This window comes from Tamandua tetradactyla, chromosome 20 (assembly GCF_023851605.1).
Source record: "Tamandua tetradactyla isolate mTamTet1 chromosome 20, mTamTet1.pri, whole genome shotgun sequence".
Classification (NCBI taxonomy): domain Eukaryota; kingdom Metazoa; phylum Chordata; class Mammalia; order Pilosa; family Myrmecophagidae; genus Tamandua; species Tamandua tetradactyla.
In genome coordinates this window covers 58,849,788-58,871,626 of record NC_135346.1, presented here as the reverse complement: position 1 = coordinate 58,871,626, position 21,839 = coordinate 58,849,788, and the positions used below count along the sequence as shown (strand labels likewise).

Here is a 21,839-nt window from a genome sequence, read left to right as displayed (position 1 = left end):
CTCAACATGAAATAGTCAGAAAAGGGGTTGCCTAGAAATCCCCATGGATTGGGAGAGGGATCAAGGGAGAAGGAGGAGGTATAACAAAGAGAATAGAGTTTGAAAGACAGATAAGACTGCTGAATCACTATATAAATATTCCATCTAGCTTGCAGTATTTCAGAGCAGCTAAGAAGAAATATCTGAAACTGTGGAATGGCTAACTCACACCAAACTTTGAAATTTGTTCTGTAACTACTACTTGAAGTATACTTTGAAAATTATTGCTGTTTTCTTTCTTTGCTTTGCAAAATGCTATATTTGACAATAAGAAAATGTTAAAATCATTATGGGAAATCAGAAAAATTTATGATATAAAAAAGAAGGGGGTGCTCACTTTGGCAGCACATATACCAAAATTGGAACAATACAGAGAAGATTAGCACGGCCCTGTGCAAGGATGACACGCAAATTCGTGAAGCGCTTCATATTTTTTTGAAAAAAAAAAAGAAGAAGGAGAGGAAGGGGGATATTCCAACTACTGGCTTCCTTTCTGTTCTGTATACTCTGAGCTCCAGCCAGGCTCTAAGCCTTGGCACATGTTCTGCCCTCTGCCTGGGTGGAACTCAAAACTCTTCTCCTGGCTAGTTCTTATCTTCTTGCAAGTCTCAGCTCCAGTGCCACAGAGTAGACTACATGTGGGGTCAGGAGGGGAACTTAGGGAGGCCCTTTGGGGATGATATAAGGTAGGACAGTGAGGCAAGCCAGGAAGCTTCCTGGAAGACAAGATGTGGAAATGAGAGACAGTTCACCATGTTTACAAGTAATCAAAACATCAAACCATGAGAAACAATGGAAATATATCTAAAGGGGGATCTAGATGTCAGTCAATAACTTTGAAATTATTATAATCAGTATGTATGTTCAAGTATCAACTACAAAAAGAACTGGAAACTACAGGAACAGGAAAAAAATGGAAATTCAAGAAATTACAAATATGATGGTAGAAATTAAGAACTCAGTGGATGAGCTGAATAGTAGATTAGATGTAGGTGAAGGGACAATTAATAATCTGGGGTTAGAAGTATAAAGAAAATATCCAAAATCAAGCAAGAAGAGACCAAAGGACAGAAATAAAGAGCGAATAAGAAATATATAGAACAGGTTAAAAACAGGGACTAAACTACATGTATTGGTATCCCAGAAGGAGAGAAATGAGAGGAAAAGGCAGAAACCATATATGAAGAGAAAAGGCTGGAAAATTTCCCACAAGTGACAAAAAACACCAAGCAATTCAGAATCCACCATACACCCCAGCAGGACTGAAAAAAATCCACCTAATACATTATAGTAAAGTTGTTAAAAGCAAAGTCAAAGAGAACAGCTAAAAGTAGCCAGAGAAAAGAGACCAATTACCTTCAGAAGCTAACATGACTTCCCAATGGAGATTATGGTAACCAAAATATGATAGATAATATCTTCCTAGTGCCACAAGAAAATGATGGCCAATTTGGAATTCTATTTCAGTGACAAACAGAGGGGAAAAGGGGACAGCTTCAAGCAAATAGAAATTAAGAGAATGTCGCCAGTCACACTAAAAGAAATATTACACTCTCTTGAGAAAGGAAAACAATTCCAGATAGAAGTTTGAAGTCGCTGGAATGAATAAAAAGCAATGGAAGAGATAAATATGTAAACAAATCGAAACAATTATTGACTATACAAAAACATTATATCTTATGTTTAAAGATGTTATAAAAATACATGAAAACAATAGCACATAAGTCAGGAAAGTGGCAAAAAAAAGTCTATGAATTTACAAAAAAATAGAAAAAGGCAGGGGAGGGGGGAACACCTTTAAGGATGTTATTACCACTATGAAAAAATAAAATTTACGTAAGAAAGAAACATGCAAATTTTAATTATCAGAGAGAGAATTCTGAGGACCTTTTTCTTTTTCAAACTTTCTTTAATGCTGTGACTGTTTTATGTGATTAGGTAAAGAAGAAGAAGTAAAACTTGTCAAAATAGGTTTTTAAAATTTCTCCCTTTGTTCCTCTAGGCACCTAAGGATAATCTTTTATTGGGTCGCTTGATATAGACACTTATGTAGGTCTACCTAGTCTGTGTCACATAGCAGATAATGTTTGCTGATTTATGTCAAGTTGCTTTCGTTCAAATATTTACTATGTTTGTAAAGTGATAAAAGGAGATTATTTTCTGAAGGGTGAGAATTATGGAAGACACCTTCTCTGAATTATTACTTTTTCCAGTAAGCACTTATTATCAAGAAAAATATTTTTTCTTCATACTAGCATTTTATAAATAAGCTGAATGGTATATACCTGAGCTAGGCTGAAGACAACAGACTGGAACAAACACGCCTGTAGGGAGCTCACAGTCTATTTCGGAGAGAGAAATGAGCACAGTCAAATGCTATAGGTGCTAAGTAAGGGGCTGAGGAGAGCTGGGAAGGATCAGTAACAAAGTTCTCAGAGCAAACTTCAAGAAATAAGAGTACTGCAGTTTTCTCCAACATGGCTATGCCCTGGTAGCGAGCATGAGTATTTGCCGCCATCTTTCTACCAGGAAGTAGATATGCTGGCAAATGAGAAAGAACCCGCAACTGAGAACACAGTGTGAGTGAATACGGAGATCTGTGGCACTCCTTCATGGCTGGCATGATGGGGCCTATTGTTACGGCAGCAATCACAAAAGTAATTACCAACACAGTAAAACTGGGTTCTTAAGGAAAGAGAGTAAGGCCAGTCAGAGTTTACTGAGACATGAAGGCACTGAGACGATAGCATATGCCACTCAGAGCCTGGTAGCTGCCAGTGACATTTTAGATAACGATGTGAGTAGGAACCAACTGCTTGCACTTGTTGAGAAATGAGGACAGGTAGATGCTCTCAATGCCACCTAATAATCCCTACTCACTTGTAAGATACAAAACAATGGAAGAATCCAAGAAAACCTATGTTGTTCTCAATGGAAAAGAGAAAGTGGATGATTTAGGACAAAAGATCATTTTGTTCTTGAATTTTGAGGAAAAAGCACAATTGTAAGAGTTGGGGCTTCAAGCCTTACTTCCAGGCCTCATGGCAGTAGAAGTTATTTCTTTTGAGGACGAAAAAATGGTTTTGGTCCTTCCTTTTCCGCATTGCCTCCCTGAAAGCAAGATGGGTCACCAGCAGCTCCACTGGAGTCATTCATGAAAATTCAGCCAGGGTTCTCGCTCTTGCCACATCTGCTCAAACCAGCATGGTCTGATCCAGAAATATGGCCTCAATATGTGCCGCCAATGTTTCCGTCAGTACACGAAGGATATAGGCTTCATCAAGTTGGCCTAAGTGAGCATCCCAGACATCTACCTAAGGAAACAATGCTAGCTCTTTGTATATAAATAAAGCTAAGACACTTAAAATAAAGCTTTGGAAAGCATTAATTGGACAGAAAATACAGACAACAAAATGCTCAAAAATATTTAAAACACAGAAGAGTACAATATTTTGGCTATGAATTCCACTGTGAGAACAACAGTGTAGATAGAGGTGAGCCATTTCATGGAGCTGTCCTGACATTTATGATAGCATTTTGGAGGAATAGAGTTGAAGGAAGGTTACAGTAAGCAGAAACCTGTTCAGCTGATCATAAGTCAGTATGAACCTGGGCATGGAATTCTTGCCCATACTGCACACATCCTGCTTTTGAGAAAAAGATCATTTCCCTCAGTTTGGGGGCAGAGATTGTCATGGATTTTAAGCACCCAGATGGTGTCACAGTGCCAGCTATGTTGCCTCATCAGAGTTTCCTGATGATGAGAGGAAAATCTTGGTACTTTTGGACCCACAGAAAGAAAAGGAGGAGAAAAGAAAAAGAAAAACAATGAGTCCCATACCCCTCCCTTAAATACCCCTGTTGGCCTTCAGCTGTGGTATACTGCCTTTGCTGCAGTGGGTGAAAGAATATTACAACGTGTGTTGACCGTGGCCCCTAGTTTGCATTGACTATGCTTTTTCCATATGCCATCCCATTTTTAACGCCTTGCAATGGTGACATTCAATAGCTCTCCCTCAAGTAAAAACTTTATTAAATTTATACATTTAATCACACACACACACACACACACACAAGAAGAGATAATGACAGTTAACATAAGAATAGTTCTCTTCTCAGGAAATAAAAAAAGCCTTTTCTCTTTTCAATATCATACTTCATTATTCCCACCTCAAAGCTTATCCTTCCATCCCTTTACCTGGAATGTCCTTCTTTCTTCCAGGTCTCTTTAGAAAGCCTTCCTCCTATCCTATCCCTTGGCTGACCCTTCTACTAACACCCCACGTCTATCTGTAGCTGATCATTATACTAAGTTACTCATTTGGCTGCATCTACCTTAACCAGATTCTAAACATCCTAAGAAAAGGATATCATTCACTTTTATTCCCCAGTATCTGGAACAAGTAATTGCATCTCTTAAGCAGCAAAATTAGTTGCCTTATTCTGTCCATTTCATCATCTTCAAAACTTATGCGCTCTTAACCCACATTTGTATTAAAAAAGATAAATTATGCAATAAAACACACCTTTACTTCAAAGATGCCCAGTAATTAGTCTCTAGCCCCCAAACTCCTTGGTTTCAGAAAACTCAGTACCACTAAATTTGGCAGATCTCACTCTGAGTCAGGGATTGCACATCCAGCAGCATCTGTGGGGAGCCCAGAGACAAGACTACCCATCAACAATGAAAAGCAGGGAAAAGCTATCCCCTCGAGCACATTGAACAGCGGATCCGCTGGGCACTACAACAGGCTCCTCTGTCCCACCACCATGTGCTAGGAGCAGCCCCCACTGCTGCACATGCCATCTGTCCAGTCAGCCGCTGCAGTTGGGGAAGAGAGGGCCTGATGGGATGAGGCACCTCAGAAGCACTACCTGCTAGGAAAACATGGTACATGCTGTCTGGCTGTGCTGATTTGAATCTGTGGTGGACCCCAGAAAAGCCATGTCCTTTAATTTCATTCAATATTGCTGGGTGGGAACATTTTGATTGTTCCGATTCGACCCACCCAATTGTGGGTGGTAACTTTTGATCGGATAGCTTCCATCGAGTTGTGATTCCACCCATTAATCCTTTAAAAGAGGAAACGTTTTGAAGATAATCCCTTTTTTTTAAGAGCCACAAGAAACCCACAGCAGAGCCGAGCAGAGCCATGAGGCCGAGAGAACCAGAGTCCACGAGGCAGTGACCTTTGGAGATGAAGAAGAATGCCTCCACGAAAACTTCATGAAACAAGCCAGGAGAGAAAGCTAGCAGACTGTCGCCATGTTCTCCACATGCCTTCCCAGTTCAGAGAAAAATGCTGAACCTATCAGCCTTTCTTGAGTGAAGGTAACCTATTCTTGGTGCCTTAATGTGGACATTTTTATAGCCTTGCTTTAATTGGGACATCTTCTCAAACTTAGAACAGTAAACTAGAACTTATTAAATTCCCCTTTTAAAAAGGCTTTCCATTTCTGGTATATTCCATTCTGGCTAGCAAACGAGAACACTAGCAAACTCCCTATCTGCATAGTTTGTAAAGTATTTTTTCTATATTTTTTATCATTAGCATTACTTCTCATTTATATTCATATATTTTTTCATTATTATTATTATTTTAATTTTCGCTCCCTTCTGTGGGGGGGCAGTTTGAATTCACTCCCAATATGGAGTATCTCCTTCTGACTTCAGGGCTTACTATTGCTGAAATGTGTGTGTGTGTGCATGTGTGTCATTTTTACTATTTTGGGGGGTGTATGGGGCAGGAATCAAGCCTAGGTCTTCAGCATGTCAAGCAGGCATTCTGCTACTAAACTACCCATGAACGCCTGCCTAGCCTTTAACAAAGCCTCAAGTAGAACTGTACCCCTACATGAGACGTGGGCCTTGGTTTGGTGGGGAATTACTGACAAGCCAAGTATAAAAGGGACAATTGAAGGAAACCATCTTGCAATATAACCTTATTAAGATAAACACCCGAACACAACAGAAAATCACAAAGCATGTGAAGATTCAGGCAGAAATGGCCCAGTCAAATGACTAAAACAAAACACTGGAGGGAACACAGAATATGAAACAACTACTCAAAGACATTTATAAAGAAATTAAGGATATCAGAAAGACACTAGAAGAACATAAATAAGAATTCAAAAGATTAAATAGATAAATGGCAGATCTCACAAAGATGAAAGATTACAGTAGACCAAATTAGAAATATACTAGAGAGACACACAATAGCAGAGTCAAAGAAACAGAAAGAAGAATAGTGAGAGCTAGACGAACAATTGAACTAGAGTGTACAAAAGAATGAATAGCAAGAAAGAGAAAAAAAATGAAACTGGATCTCAGGGAAATAATGGACAACCAAAGAACCCAAATATAAGAATCACTGGTATCCTATAAAGAGAAAAGGGCTGGGAACATGCCTTGAAGAGATAATTGGAGAAAACCTCCCAACCCTTATAAAAAACATAAACATGGAAATCAAAGATACCCAACTGACCCCAAATGGAATAAAATAAAACAGGCTTACTCTACGATATATACTAACCAGACTGTTAAATGCTGAACAGAGGCAGAAAATCCTGAAAGAAGCATGAGAAAAGTGATCTACTACATACAAGGGGAAACATATAAAATTGAATTTGGACAACTCAGCAAGGACCATAGAGATGAGAAGACAATGGTGTGATATATTTAAGATCCTGCAAGAGAAAGGTTTCCAGCTAAGAATTCTTTATCCAACCAAGCTGTCCTTCAGAATTGAGGGAGAAATTAAAATCTTCAAAGACAAACAAAAACTGAGACAACCAGTCAACAAGAGATCTGCTGTACAAGAAATACCAAAAGGACTCCTGTCAGCTGAAGGGAAAAAAAAGACAGGAGAGGGAGGCTAGAGGAAGCATAGAATTGAAGGGTAACTGAAAGCATAAAAATAGAAAGAAAAAAAAAGAGGGGAAAAAGAATATATAGATCTGACAAAACAAATACAGGATTCCAAGACAATGGAAGAGTCTTGTTCCCCAATATTGATCCATCATGAAGACATGAGCTGTAGTTAGTCTATTCAGACACTGAGTACACTAATAAATTTGTTTTTCTGTAAAGCTGTAGAGTAAGCCTAGATTATGGTAAGAATCACAGACCAACACTCCTCTCCAAAGCTTCTCTTGGCTCTAAGCATAATTTTCCTAAGTACAAATGAAAACAGAAACCCACTTTGTTTTATTACTGTATGTGAGAAATATCCCGAGCTCTCTTCAATCTGACCATTTATTAATTATGTGTCAGTACTCTAATCATTCTACATTCTCCACCCATCCTTGCAATAGTCCAAAAAGAAGAGGAAAAAAAAACCACACAGCCCTGTTCCATCTCATATTTCATTGAAATCAAAACTGACAAGAGGTTCAAGTTCATTTCAACCAAATCACACTGAACAATTGCCAAGTAAAGGAAATATACTACATGTAGTGATACAGTAGCTGTATTTATGTACAATGAAAAGTACTGTGGCGAACATTTAACATGCATGGACTAAAGAAGGTATTTTCCCCTCAAATTATGAATGAAAAAATTGAAGCAGAAAAGTTGTTTGCCCAACTTTATGAAACTAGTACCTAAATGGCAATGTAGGGATTCAAACCTTAGTCTCGTGCTCTAGTAAATTACTCTAAATGTCAAGCCAGCCTAAGAATAAAAATTTTCAGATCTGATAAACAATAATTTTCTTTACATAAGGATTATGTCCTTTACAAAAGAATTTTCCACAATATTATATTTAAATATATAGAACTCATTTACCCAAACTTTTGGAAATTCAAATACTCTCCCAGGTTAAGAACAATTAAATTAAAAAGTCTATTCATTCTGCATAATTCTTCTGTCAATCTACATCATCTCTTCAGAAAACTTATTCATATAAGCAAAGCCACTAAACCTGTTCTCCTGAAACTGCCAACACATTCTCTGGCTTGCTAAGAACGTTTTCTAGAGCCAAGAAGAGCACTTACTAAAAGCTCAGAAAGGATTTGGAAGAACACAACACAGTTCAGAAAAGCAATACTTCAAATGTGCTTGGGGGCCCACGACTTTGAAAATGGTCAAAAATGGAAATACTCTATGTTGGACAAGGGCTTGGTTAAATAAATGACAGAACATCTATATATTGGAATGCTATTTCAAAATTTTATACACACATACATTTGCATACATTAAGTGAAAAATGCAGGTTAACAAAAGGGCAGGTATACAATGACCTCAGATTTTATAAAGCTATGCATTTTGCAAATTGAAATATGCATAGGAAAAATCTGGAAGAACACAGGTTGTATTGATAAACAAACACCACTCTGGATACTGCCCAGTAATTTCTTTGGCTTATCTACATTTTCTCATTTTTGTACATTTAACATGAATTAACATGCATATTTTTAGAGAGAGAAAATGTATTTCTATTGAGATAAAATTCACAGAACATAAGATTCATCATTTTAACCATTTTAAAGGGTCAGTGATTTTTAGTATACTGCCCATAATGTTCCAAGTAAATCAATACACATTTCCATTACAGGACAAAACAAATGTAGAGAAAGGTAACAGCATGGAATTCAATACCAATACAGAGAAAAAAATGCACCAAAGAAATCAGCACTATCATCTTCTGAATTATCTTGAAAGAATATGGAAGTGTCATCTTTCTGTGCCTCATTTTCCTCCACTACAAAATGGGAATAATAATGGTACTTTCTTCATGAGCTACTGGAAGGACTGAAGAAACTATTGGGTAAACATATTAACGTGTAAAGCGCCAGTAGGTGGCAATATGTTAGCACCATAAATATAAGCTGCTATTATTTCAAAACCTTGAAATTAGAAGCCAGTTCCTCCTGTATTCAAGCCTCTTTCACTCCTAAATAGCAACATTCCAAGTTTGCATTTATTTTTTATCTTAAGTATCAGTACAATACCATTATTGAGAAAGGTCATATAAAATGTAATGGGTAAAAGCATAAGAGTTTTCTGGAGTTACATTTAATGAAGCTGTTAAACAGGGCCTGGCAGATAGTAACTCTATTCAACCAAACTTATTTTCCACATATTACTTTTATACACCTTAAACTCTAACCAGGTGGTAATCTGCACCACACAATCCCTCATTCTATAGTCCTCCTACCTAGGGGTGCACTACTCCTTCATTATGCTTTGTCTAAATCTTACCCAACCCTCTTTTAAGACCCAGGTTAAGTCAACACTACCCTCTTCAAAAACCTATTCCCACAGGGCAGGCCACGGTGGCTCAGAAGGCAAAAGTGCTTGCCTGCCATGCCAGAGGACCCAGGTTCCATTCCCGGTGCCTGCCCATGTTAAAAACAAACAGCTCTCCCTCTTTGTCCGCCGGGCTCTCCCTCTTTGTCCACCGGCCCGGCGCGGCGCTCACGCCCCGCTAGCCAGCCCGCCCTCCTCTCCCTCTTTCTCTGCCGGCCCCGCCAGCCAGCCCGCCCTCCTCTCCCTCTTTCTCTGCCGGCCCGGCGCGGCGCTCACACCCCGCCAGCCAACCCGACCTCCTCTCCCTCTTTGTCCGCCGGCCCGGCGCGGCACTCACGCCCCGCTAGCCAGCCCGCCCTCCTCTCCCTCTTCCCCCTTCTGCTCCGGCGGTGCTCCATCCGCCATCTTATCCTTCCCTTTCTCCTCCTGCTCTGGCGGCTCTCCAACCACCACCGTGCCCTCTTCCGCCTTCACCGGCTCCTCCGCCACCGGCCTGGACAGCCTTGCGATGCTCACCTTTCCTCCACTAGAACAGCTACTGGGGGAGTGGAGACGATACAGAGCAGCTCCCGGAGCCACGACAGAGATCAAAGGGACAGCGTACCCCATGCTGGAACGGCTGACTGTCTGGGAGGACCAGCTCCGGTGAGATCGCCGAGGGGCGCGGGCTTTCCCGGGCAGGACGGTAAGCGGCCGGAGTCCCTCCCTTCCTCCTTCCCAGGCCAGCTGGCAGAATTGGGCAGGCGGTCCCCTTGGGCTGCGGCGGCTGGGGCCCCCACCACGCGAGGCCCCCCGGACCAACTGAGAGAGTTGGGTTGGAAATCCCCAGACCACGGAGAACGGTGACCGGGGGGTCCCTTCCAAACACGTGACTCCCCCGTCCGGCTGGGAACAGTGCACTCTCCCGGGCTGCGGCAGCTGGTGCCCTCCCGCCACGCTTGGCGCCCCAGGCCGACTAGGAAATTTGGTCGGGCGCTCTCCCGGGCTGCGGCAGCCGGCAACCCTCCCCGCGTTCGGACCACCGGGCCGGCTGGCACTCTTCCAAGCCGCTACGGCTGCCGAACCTCCCCCACGGCAAGAGTTTTTCAAAGTTAAAGGACCCACAGCAACTTTTACTGGTGGAACCCGTAGGCAAACGTGTGTCACGAGCGCCACCTACTGGGCAGGATAAGAAAAACAGAACCCAGAGATTTCACAGAAAAATCTTTCAACCTGTGGGGTCCAACACCCAGGGAAATCTGACTAAATGCCCAGACGCCAGCAGAAGATAACGGATCACGCTCAAATAATTGAAAATATGGCCCAGTCAAAGTAACAAACCAATAGTTCAAATGAGATACAGGAGCTGAAACAACTAATGCTGAATATACGAACAGAAATGGAAAACTTCTTCAAAAACGAAATCGATAAATTGAGGGAGGACATGAAGAAGACATGGGCTGAACAAAAAGAAGAAATAGAAAAACTGAAAAAACAAATCACAGAACTTATGGAAGTGAAGGATAAAGTAGAAAAGATGGAAAAAACAATGGATACCTACAATGATAGATTTAAAGAGACAGAAGATAGAATTAGTGAATTGGAGGATGGAACATCTGAATTCCAAAGAGAAACAGAAACTATCGGGAAAAGAATGGAAAAATTTGAACAGGGTATCAGGGAACTCAAGGACAATATGAACGGCACAAATATACGTGTAGTGGGTGTCCCAGAAGGAGAAGAGAAGGGAAAAGGAGGAGAAAAACTAATGGAAGAAATTATCACTGAAAATTTCCCAACTCTTATGAAAGACCTAAAATTACAGATCCAAGAAGTGCAGCACACCCCAAAGAGATTAGACCCAAATAGGCGTTCTCCAAGACACTTACTAGTTAGAATGTCAGAGGTCAAAGAGAAACAGAGGATCTTGAAAGCAGCGAGAGAGAAGCAATCCATCACATACAAGGGAAACCCAATAAGACTATGTGTAGATTTCTCAGCAGAAACCATGGAAGCTAGAAGACAGTGGGATGATATATTTAAGTTACTAAAAGAGAAAAACTGCCAACCAAGACTCCTATATCCAGCAAAATTGTCCTTCAAAAATGAGGGAGAAATTAAAACATTCTCAGACAAAAAGTCACTGAGAGAATTTGTGACCAAGAGACCAGCTCTGCAAGAAATACTAAAGGGAGCACTAGAGTCAGATACGAAAAGACAGAAGAGAGAGGTATGGAGAAGAGTGTAGAAAGAAGGAAAGTCAGATATGATATATATAATACAAAAGGCAAAATGGTAGAGGAAGATATTATCCAAACAGTAATAACTCTAAATGTTAATGGACTGAATTCCCCAATCAAAAGACATAGACTGGCAGAATGGATTAAAAAACAGGATCCTTCTACATGGTGTCTACAGGAAACACATCTTAGACCCAAAGATAAATATAGGTTGAAAGTGAAAGGTTGGAAAAAGATATTTCATGCAAATAACAACCAGAAAAGAGCAGGAGTGGCTATACTAATATCCAACAAATTAGACTTCAAATGTGAAACAGTTAAAAGAGACAAAGAAGGATACTATCTACTAATAAAAGGAACAATTAAACAAGAAGACATAACAATCATAAATATTTACGCACCGAACCAGAATGCCCCAAAATACGTGAGGAATACACTGCAAACACTGAAAAGGGAAACAGACTCATATACCATAATAGTTGGAGACTTCAATTCACCACTCTCATCAATGGACAGAACATCTAGGCAGAGGATCAATAAAGAAATAGAGAATCTGAATATTACTATAAATGAGCTAGACTTAACAGACATTTATAGGACATTACATCCCACAACAGCAGGATACACCTTTTTCTCAAGTGCTCATGGATCATTCTCAAAGATAGACCATATGCTGGGTCACAAAGCAAGTCTTAACAAATTTAAAAAGATTGAAATCATACACAACACTTTCTCGGATCATAAAGGAATGAAGTTGGAAATCAATAATAGGTGAAGTGCCAGAAAATTCACAAATACATGGAGGCTCAACAACACACTCTATAAACATCGAGTGGGTCAAAGAAGAAATTGCAAAAGAAATTAGTAAATACCTAGAGGCAAATGAAAATGAAAACACAACATATCAAAACTTATGGGACGCAGCAAAGGCAGTGCTAAGAGGGAAACTTATTGCCCTAAATGCCTTTATCAGAAAAGAAGAAAAGGCAAAAATGCAGAAATTAACGGTCCACTTGGAAGAACTGGAGAAAGAACAGCAAACTAATCCCAAAGCAAGCAAAAGGAAAGAAACAACAAAGATCAGAGCAAAAATAAATGAAACTGAAAACATGAAAACAATAGAGAAAATCAATAAGACCAGAAATTGGTTCTATGAGAAAATCAATAAGATTGATGGGCCCTTAGCAAGATTGACAAAAGAAGAAGAGAGAGGACGCAAATAAATAAGATCAGAAATGGAAGAGGAGACATAACTACTGACCTCACAGAAATAAAGGAGGTAATAACAGGATACTATGAACAACTTTACGCTAATAAATACAACAATTTAGAGGAAATGGACGGGTTCCTGGAAAGACATGAACAACCAACTTTGACTCAAGAAGAAATAGATGACCTCAACAAACCTCGTGTTGGAGGTTCTAGCCAGAGCAATTAGACAAAAAAAAGAAATACAAGGCATCAAAATTGGAAAGGAAGAAGTAAAACTATCACTGTTTGCAGACGATATGATACTATACATCGAAAACCCAGAAAAATCCACAACAAAACTACTAGAGTTAATAAATGAGTACAGCATGTAGCAGGTTACAAGATCAACATTCAAAAACCTGTAGTGTTTCTATACACTAGTAATGAACAAGCTGAGGGGGAAATCAAAAAACGAATTCCATTTACAATTGCAACCAAAAGAATAAAATACTCAGGAATAAATTTAACTAAAGAGACAAAAAACCTATACAAAGAAAACTACAAAAAACTGCTAAAAGAAATCACAGAAGACCTAAATAGATGGAAGGGCATACCGTGTTCATGGATTGGAAGACTAAATATAGTTAAGATGTCAATCCTACCTAAATTGATCTACAGATTCAATGCAATACCAATCAAAATCTCAACAACTTATTTTTCAGAAATAGAAAAACCAATAAGCAAATTTATCTGGAAGGGCAGGGTGCCCCGAATTGCTAAAAACATCTTGAGGAAAAAAAATGAAACTGGAGGTCTCGCGCTGCCTGACTTTAAGGCATATTATGAAGCCACAGTGGTCAAAAGAGCATGGTATTGGCATAAAGATAGATATATCGACCAATGGAATCGAATAGAGTGCTCAGATATAGACCCTCTCATCTATGGACATTTGATCTTTGATAAGGCAGTCAAGCCAACTCACCTGGGACAGAACAGTCTCTTCAATAAATGGTGCCTAGACAACTGGATATTCATATGCAAAAGAATGAAAGAAGACCCGTATCTCACACCCTATACAAAAGTTAACTCAAAATGGATCAAAGATCTAAACATTACGTCTAAGACCATAAAACAGTTAGAGGAAAATGTAGGGAGATATCTTACGAAACTTACAATTGGAGGCGGTTTTATGGACCTTAAACCTAAAGCAAGAGCACTGAAGAAGGAAATAAATAAATGGGAGCTCCTCAAAATTAAACACTTTTGTGCATCAAAGAACTTCATCAAGAAAGTAGAAAGACAGCCTACACAATGGGAGATAATATTTGGAAATGACATATCAGATAAAGGTCTAGTATCCAGAATTTATAAAGAGATTGTTCAACTCAACAACAAAAAGACAGCCAATCCAATTACAAAATGGGAAAAAGACTTGAACAGACACCTCTCAGAAGAGGAAATACAAATGGCCAAAAGACACATGAAGAGATGCTCAATGTCCCTGGCCATTAGAGAAATGCAAATCAAAACCACAATGAGATATCATCTCACACCCACCAGAATGGCCATTATCAACAAAACAGAAAATGACAAGTGCTGGAGAGGATGCGGAGAAAGAGGCACACTTATCCACTGTTGGTGGGAATGTCAAATGGTGCAACCACTGTGGAAGGCAGTTTGATGGTTCCTCAAAAAGCTGAATATAGAATTGCCATACGACCCAGCAATACCTTTGCTGGGAATCTACTCAAAGGACTTAAGGGCAAAGACACAAACGGACATTTGCACACCAATGTTTATAGCAGCGTTATTTACAATTGCAAAGAGATGGAAACAGCCAAAATGTCCATCAACAGAAGAGTGGCTAAACAAACTGTGGTATATACATACGATGGAATATTATGCAGCTTTAAGACAGGATAAACTTATGAAGCATGTAATAACATGGATGGACCTAGAGAACATTATGCTGAGTGAGTCTAGCCAAAAACTAAAGGACAAATACTGTATGGTCCTACTGATGTGAACCGACATTCGAGAATAAACCTGGAATATGTCATTGGTAACAGAGTCCAGCAGGAGGTAGAAACAGGGTAAGATAATGGGTAGTTGGAGCTGAAGGGATACAGACTGTGCAACGGAACTAGATACAAAAACTCAAAAATGGACAGCACAATAATACCTAATTGTAAAGTAATCATGTTAAAACACTGAATGAAGCTGCATCTGAGCTATAGGTTTTTTTTTTTACTATTATTATTACTCTTATTTTTTTTCTCTATATTAACATTCTATCTTTCTCTGTTGCGTTGCTAGTTCTTCTAAACCGATGCAAATGTACTAAGAAACGATGATCATGCATCTATGTGATGATGTTAAGAATTACTGATTGCATATGTAGAATGGTATGATTTCTAAATGTTGGGTTAATTTCCTTTTTCCGTTAATTAATAAAAAATAAAAAAAAATTTAAAAAAAGAAGCTCCCGAAAAAGAAAAGTCCAGGACCAGATGGATTCACATGTGAATTCTACCAAACATTCAAGAAAGAATTAGGACCAATCCTGCTCAAACTCTTCAAAAAAATTGAAGAGGAGGGAAAGCTACCTAATTCATTCTATGAAGCCAGTATTACCCTCATACCAAAGCCAGACAAAGATATTACAAAAAAAGAAAACTATAGACCAATCTCTCTAATGAATATAGATGCAAAAACCCTCGACAAAATTCTGCATATCGAATCCAGCAGCACATTAAAAGAATTATACACCATGACCAACTAGGATTCATGTCACGTATGCGAGGATGGTCGCAACATAAGAAAATCAATTAATGTAATACACCATATTAACAAATCAAAGCAGAAAAACCACATGGTCATCTCAACTGACGCGGAGAAGGCATTTGACAAAATTCAACATCCTTTCCTGTTGAAAACACTTCAAAGTACAGGAATAGAAGGGAACTTCTTCAACATGATAAAGCGAATATATGAAAAACTCACAGCTAACATAATCCTCAATGGGGAAAAACTGAAAACTTTCCCCCTAAGATCAGGAACAAGGCAAGGATATCCACTATCACCATTGTTATTCAACATTGTGCTGGAAGTTCTAGCAGAGCAATTAGACAAGATAACGAAATATAAGGCATCAAAATTGGAAAGGAAGAAGTAAAACTCTCACTGTTTGCAGATGATACAATACTATATGTTGAAAACCCTGAAAAATCCACAGCAAAACTACTAGAGCTAAGGAGTACAGCAAAGTGGCAGGTTACAAAATCAACACTCAAAAATCTGTAGTATTTCTATACACCCATAATGAAGGATCTGAGGGGGAAATCATGAAAAACATTTTTTAAAAAAGCTAAATCTGTTAACATTAACTAAGAAAAAAAGGGCTGGCCCTGGGACCCAGCTAGGCAGAATCCATCTGGAGTGGAATGATAGACATCCTCTCTGTCAGCATTACAACTCTAGCATGCAGCAACTTAAAGCAAGACTCTTGATAACTGCATAAAAGCTAATTGCTACTGAATAAGAAATACCCCTTGCTTATTGGGCTAGATCCTAGGAGCAAAGAAAAATCCTTTACAAGAGATCAAAGGGAATCACATAAGCCTTGAAAGAGGGTAGGGCAAAAGCAGGGATCTGTCCAGTGAAAGCTGGAAAGGAGACCAGCCATTAGGCTGCTGCTTGTAGACCCTCCAAGATATACTCCTGTGGTAGGTTGGGAGAATAGGAGCAGAAGCCTGGCCTGGAGCACGAAGGGTAGGAGAGAACCTGCTTTGCAGGCGGAAACATCCAGGCCAAGGCAGTCCTGCTAGCCCAGGCCTTTGGTTTATTATGCCTTCCAGATCCTCAGACCCACAATAAAACAGGTTGAGTGACAGAACAGGCCTGAACTGATAAAGCCTTCAGTAACCCCAGGAGGTTTAAAGGAGAGTGAGGGAGGGTGAGGGAGCAATACCCTCTGGCCTGAAGCAACAAAAGAAACTGTTTTATACAGTTGTACACACAAATTACATGAGAACTAAACGATTCAAAATATTAGCTTAGAGCCTTCTTTGGGGTCTGAATCTAGGGAATCTCAGAACATTAAGCACAAGCATTTTCCCTACAATAGAAAAGCTAGTGCCAAAACCCCTCAGGCATAAACCAACTTTATTCTGCATAGTCTTTCTGCCCCCAAATTTTTCTTTCAGTGTTTTAGAACCTGCTATGAACCCAGCAATTTCTATTTATCATTATATCATCATGTAGGTAATCACTGGGGTTGAACTAGAAGCTTATTTTTTCTTTGGCTTCTGCTTTAGTCTATGCTCTTAAGGATTTGTCTCTCTGTGTTAGAGGAAACAGATCAATAGTTCTCAACCATGATGTACCTCAAAGTCACATGAAGTGGTTTATACACTAATGTCTGCCCAAGCCCTCCCTACTTCCACCTCTGACTTGGAGATTTTGATTCAGTAGATCTGGGGTAGGGCTTCTGATACCTCTTTAGTAGAAAAAAACAAAACAAAACATAAACTCCATGGGTGACTCCGATGAAGTCAAGGTTGAAGACAAATGCATTATATAACTTGTTTTGTTCTTAGTTGTAATTATGTCTCTAAGCTGTTTGTTTGGAATAGAAGGGGCAACGCAGGACAATCTCAGAATAGGTATATATGATCCTGACCCAAGCAAGCAGTATCTAAGTATATAACCAATGCTATCTGATTTACAAGGGAAAAGGGGGAGCATTTATTAGACATTTAAATTTCAGAATCTGCTAGGAACATTCATGTATTTTGTTTCTCTTTTAAACTTCATAGTGACAATGAAGCAGGTACTATTATTCCTTTGTTATAGGTATAGAATCTGAGTCTCAGAAATGGTCAGTATGCCAATCACCCATATCTGTTCATTTAAAGGCTATGTTCCTTACTTTATGTCACAATGCAAAAAGATAAATAGCAGCAGTCTGTTTCAACCTTTAGTTTCAGAAAATGCACATAACTTTGACACCGCGTCAAACTGTTAGGAAAAAATGCCATACTTGAAAGTGAATAAACGCTCACCCAACTGTGGAGAAGAAAATAATTTATTCACGATCTTGCAAGAACGGGCGCCCAGCTGAACACAAAATGGTGGCTGGTGTGCCAAACAGCAGAACACCAAAATGATTATACCTGTGCCTAGCTCACAGACCCTTCCCTGTTTCTCCACTGATGGGATACTCCAAAGGTTACAGTCTATCTGGATAGTCTAATTCAAATTTCCAGAGGAAGGTTCCCGCTTCAGATTACGCTTTATATTTCAATAACCTTGGCTGTTACTTATTTAAACTTGTTTCTACCTGTTTGGCGCCAGTTCTAGGCTTCCATCAGAGGTGCACTCCTTCCCTGCCTGCAAAACTGGTTTGAGTTATTCTGCAGTCCTTTCCAGTGCCATCTTGCATGAAAGCTAAACTGAATTTTCTTACAAATACCCTTTTTTTTTCTTTTTTTTTTTGTGGAAGAAAAACTTTAATTGCTGTTGCAAAAAACATCTGTATGAAGTAGAAAGTGGTTTCAAAGTCCTAGAAACTGGAGGTATAACTGGATGTAAAATTCAGGCAGCAATTTAACAGAACAGTCCCAGATGGTTAGGCTGAGGCCAACCCCTAATAAGGACGAAAGCCTTGTCTGTGGGGAATTTTGGATGATACCTGGAGAAATATTATACTGTGCATAAACCAAACTGAATTGTTTCACAAGTGTTGTAAAGTTTCATACAGTAAAAGGGTTTTTCTACATGCACTTCAATTTCACAGCAAGAGTGGCATAGAATACCTAAACACAGAAGAGAGCATTCATGCAAGATATCTAATTCCTTGATATAATAATACATACAACAATTCAAAGTGATTACACTATGATTACAACTAGGGCTTCCTGCAACTACAAGGTGGTGGTTATGGAATGCATGGCCCCTGGTATCAATATCTAGAAAGCAGCCACCACCTTCTTCTATGAGTGTTCTCTTTTTTCGTTTTTCTTCATTTTTCTTAATCAACTTTGCTGTTGTTGCTGATTCTTAGCAAAACTGGTAAAAATAAAGTTGCAATCATTGAACATAGCACTCTGACAAGACGTTTAAAACCTTCAATCTTCTGGGGTGAAGAAAGCACTGTGCGACATTTAGAACTCTGATTTACAAACAAGGTGGTCACGAATTTTCCTGGCTTGAAGACTTCCACAACTTTCCTGATCAGGTCACCATAGGAAGTCTGACTTAAGTTTGTTTCAAAGCTAACACAAGAAAATTCTGGTTCTGGAGTGATGTGAATAGTCCAATAAGTTCCATCTGATTTCATTCCGTTCATCGAATACCCACAGGGATTGAACAGTGTGGCATCAATGACAGAACCTGGTATCAGGTCATGAATTCCACTCTCACGAGTGACATCCTTTGCAGTAACACCATCTTTCATGTAGAACTGGTACATAACTGCTGGGTCAAGCTCACTCATCAGAATTTCCAGGGTTTAATCTGGTTGACCAATTACACAACTCTCTGGGAAATCCAGAGAATACAAGTACTAACAGTTAGAATTCATCCGTCCCATATAATATGCTGCTCCATTTGGGAAAATTGCATTAAAAAACTCTATTTCTTCCTGGAAATTCCGGTGTGGGTACCCTTGGTGAGAAGGCTTCACGAAATTCTTACGAGAATAAAAGAAGCTTTGAATTGAGTCAAACCCACTGTAATCCCTAGCAAGCTTCAACAGGGGAACCAGTGCTTTCAGTAAGAGGGTGGTACCACATGTCTTCAAAATGAAATGTCTCTTGGAGACAAACATGCTACTCTCACTGAGTACATAACCTTCCTGCTTGTCAATTTTTGTCACACTTATGACTGAACTTTGCACATCCTTCAAAAGTATGCCCCACTCAGATCTCGGGATGGTGCGAAGATCCCCAGACCTTGGTTTGCGTCGGGCTGCTTGGCCAGAAGAACCAAACCTCCAGCAGCTTCTCGGTCTCTTCGAAAAAATGTGCAGCTTTCATCACCGTGAGTCTAGCAAACAACCAACAACCACAGAAAATCAACTAAATTAAATCTTTTCTCCCGCCGCTGAGGATTGTTCCAGCTGTGTTACTAAAGTTCAGGTTCCATTTTTTTTTTTTTTTTTTGCTATAATTTTACATTAACTTTTTTTAAAAAAAGGATTAATAAAATTTTCCCGGCTTTTTTGTGAGCGAAAGTTGAACATGAGTCTGTTGGAAATACGAGGCAGATACAGTTCAGTCTCTTGTAGTCTGCTGCTTCCCCGTTACAGAGAGTAGAACGAGTGCTAGCTAATGTCGCCGGCCATACTGTGCAAGCCCCCCCTTTCTTTTTGAACTATATTAGTTTTCACATTTCAGCCTTTCTTCAAACTTGATTAGAGCCGTTTCACATTCTTTATCACAGGTATCTTCCTTTCTAATGGGGGGGTTCTTGATGAGCCTTTCTCACTCAATGAGGCAATTCTGCTTATTAACTCTTCCAAACAAATGTTCCTCAAAATACCTTTAAACTCTGATGACTAACACGATGTCCCTGGGTCCTTCAAAACAAGACACATGACACACATGTGTGTTCTTTACTGTACTTCTTAGTCTAGGTAAAAACTAATCAGTGTTGTGGAAAGACAAGTTACCAATAAGTGATACTAAACCTGAGTTGAGTTATTTTACGCTTAAAGAAAGAAGCCTCCAGAAAATATAAAACAACTTGTAGATAGACTTTTGCAATATTAAAAAAAAAAAGGAATTTCTCATTTAATCCTAAACTTTACATCCCCCTTTAAAAAGAATTAAAATGAAGCTGACACATCTAAGTGATTTTAAGACAACTGGAAGGACTAGAACACTGGCCTTCTATTTTAGTGCCTTTTCTCTAAAACCAAGCTCTCTCCCCCAACTTATTGTCATACATCTCTCTCATACAATGAAGAGTAACAGGCCACAGAATTTAGGCACAAGCTGTGGGGCTCTACAGAACTGGTTATGAATTAATCCTGATTCTAACATCTGATGATTATAAATTGAGAAAAGTTACTTAACTTCCATGAACCTCAAGTCCTTAATTTGTAAAATGGGAATGATGTGATGACTAGAAATAAGTGGCTGTGGAGGATGTGACACGAAATAAGCACATAATAAATTATTTGTATATATTACACAATTGTTAGCCTACAATAAAATCAAAAAGTGGTAAAATCACTTTTGCAATTCACATGCAGCTCATGATTCTAATAACTGATATATAACCTGAAGTCAAAGTAAGCTTTGATCAGACCCGGTTATGCCACTTTAGGGTCTCTAATTTGAAGTTGGTCAAGGAACACATAAAGCTCAGAGACACAGCTAGGTGGCTCACCTCTTCCAGGCCACTGAAATTCCTCCAGGGCTGCTCCAAATCAATTTGTGCCTCAGCAGGAAGGACAAAGGAGAAGGAGATGATTCACAAGGATAAGAGAGTAAATTTTATTTTTTGTTATGTTGGGTTTTGTTTTTATTTTGAGAGGGGAGTCCATTTATGAAACTAAACTATAATAAACCTGCAAAATATCACACACTTATTCACTCAACAAATATTTACTGACCATCAGGACAGGATAGGCCTTGAGGCTACAGAAATAATTTACACATAATTTCTCACTAAAAACACTCAATCTTGTTCAAGGTTTGAATATATTCTCCAACTACTCAATTATATATCAGCCTTAATTTTAGTGTGCTGCTCAGTTATGGAACCTGACCTTTGAATCAACAGTAAAGACTGTCCAGGTGTGAAAGTTCCATAACAATGTTCATTCCCTCGAAATAGCAAATGTATGGTCTAGTGCAGCTCATTCCCTTTGACTCATCTATAAAACAGATATAATACCAACCTGATATTAGTCCCTGGTTAACTATTTTCAGAAGGGCTAAGTACTCGAATATATATATATAAATACTTATATACATATACACACACACACACACACACACACACACACACACACACATATATATATATAAGGAATCAAATATATATATATATTTCATAGCACTTTAATCAAAATACCAGCCACATTAAGCTGGTTATTACAATAAAACTTCCTAAGAAGTTTAAATCAGTCC

The 21,839-nt window shown here is 39.1% G+C and overlaps 1 protein-coding gene, 1 non-coding gene and 2 pseudogenes across 18 annotated transcripts in view; 2 read left to right on the top strand and 2 right to left on the bottom strand.

The window, feature by feature from the left end:
* Positions 1-21,839, bottom strand: part of NSD1 (nuclear receptor binding SET domain protein 1) — a 240,700-nt gene that overhangs the window by 146,918 nt on the left and 71,943 nt on the right. The gene's annotated exons all lie outside the window — the stretch shown is intronic.
* On the top strand, positions 369-474 carry LOC143665092 (U6 spliceosomal RNA). The gene has a single exon (XR_013166764.1). It is a non-coding gene; the product is annotated as a U6 spliceosomal RNA (small nuclear RNA).
* LOC143664746 (small ribosomal subunit protein uS14 pseudogene) lies at positions 3,162-3,332 on the top strand (annotated as a pseudogene).
* LOC143664177 (S-adenosylmethionine decarboxylase proenzyme pseudogene) lies at positions 15,099-21,672 on the bottom strand (annotated as a pseudogene).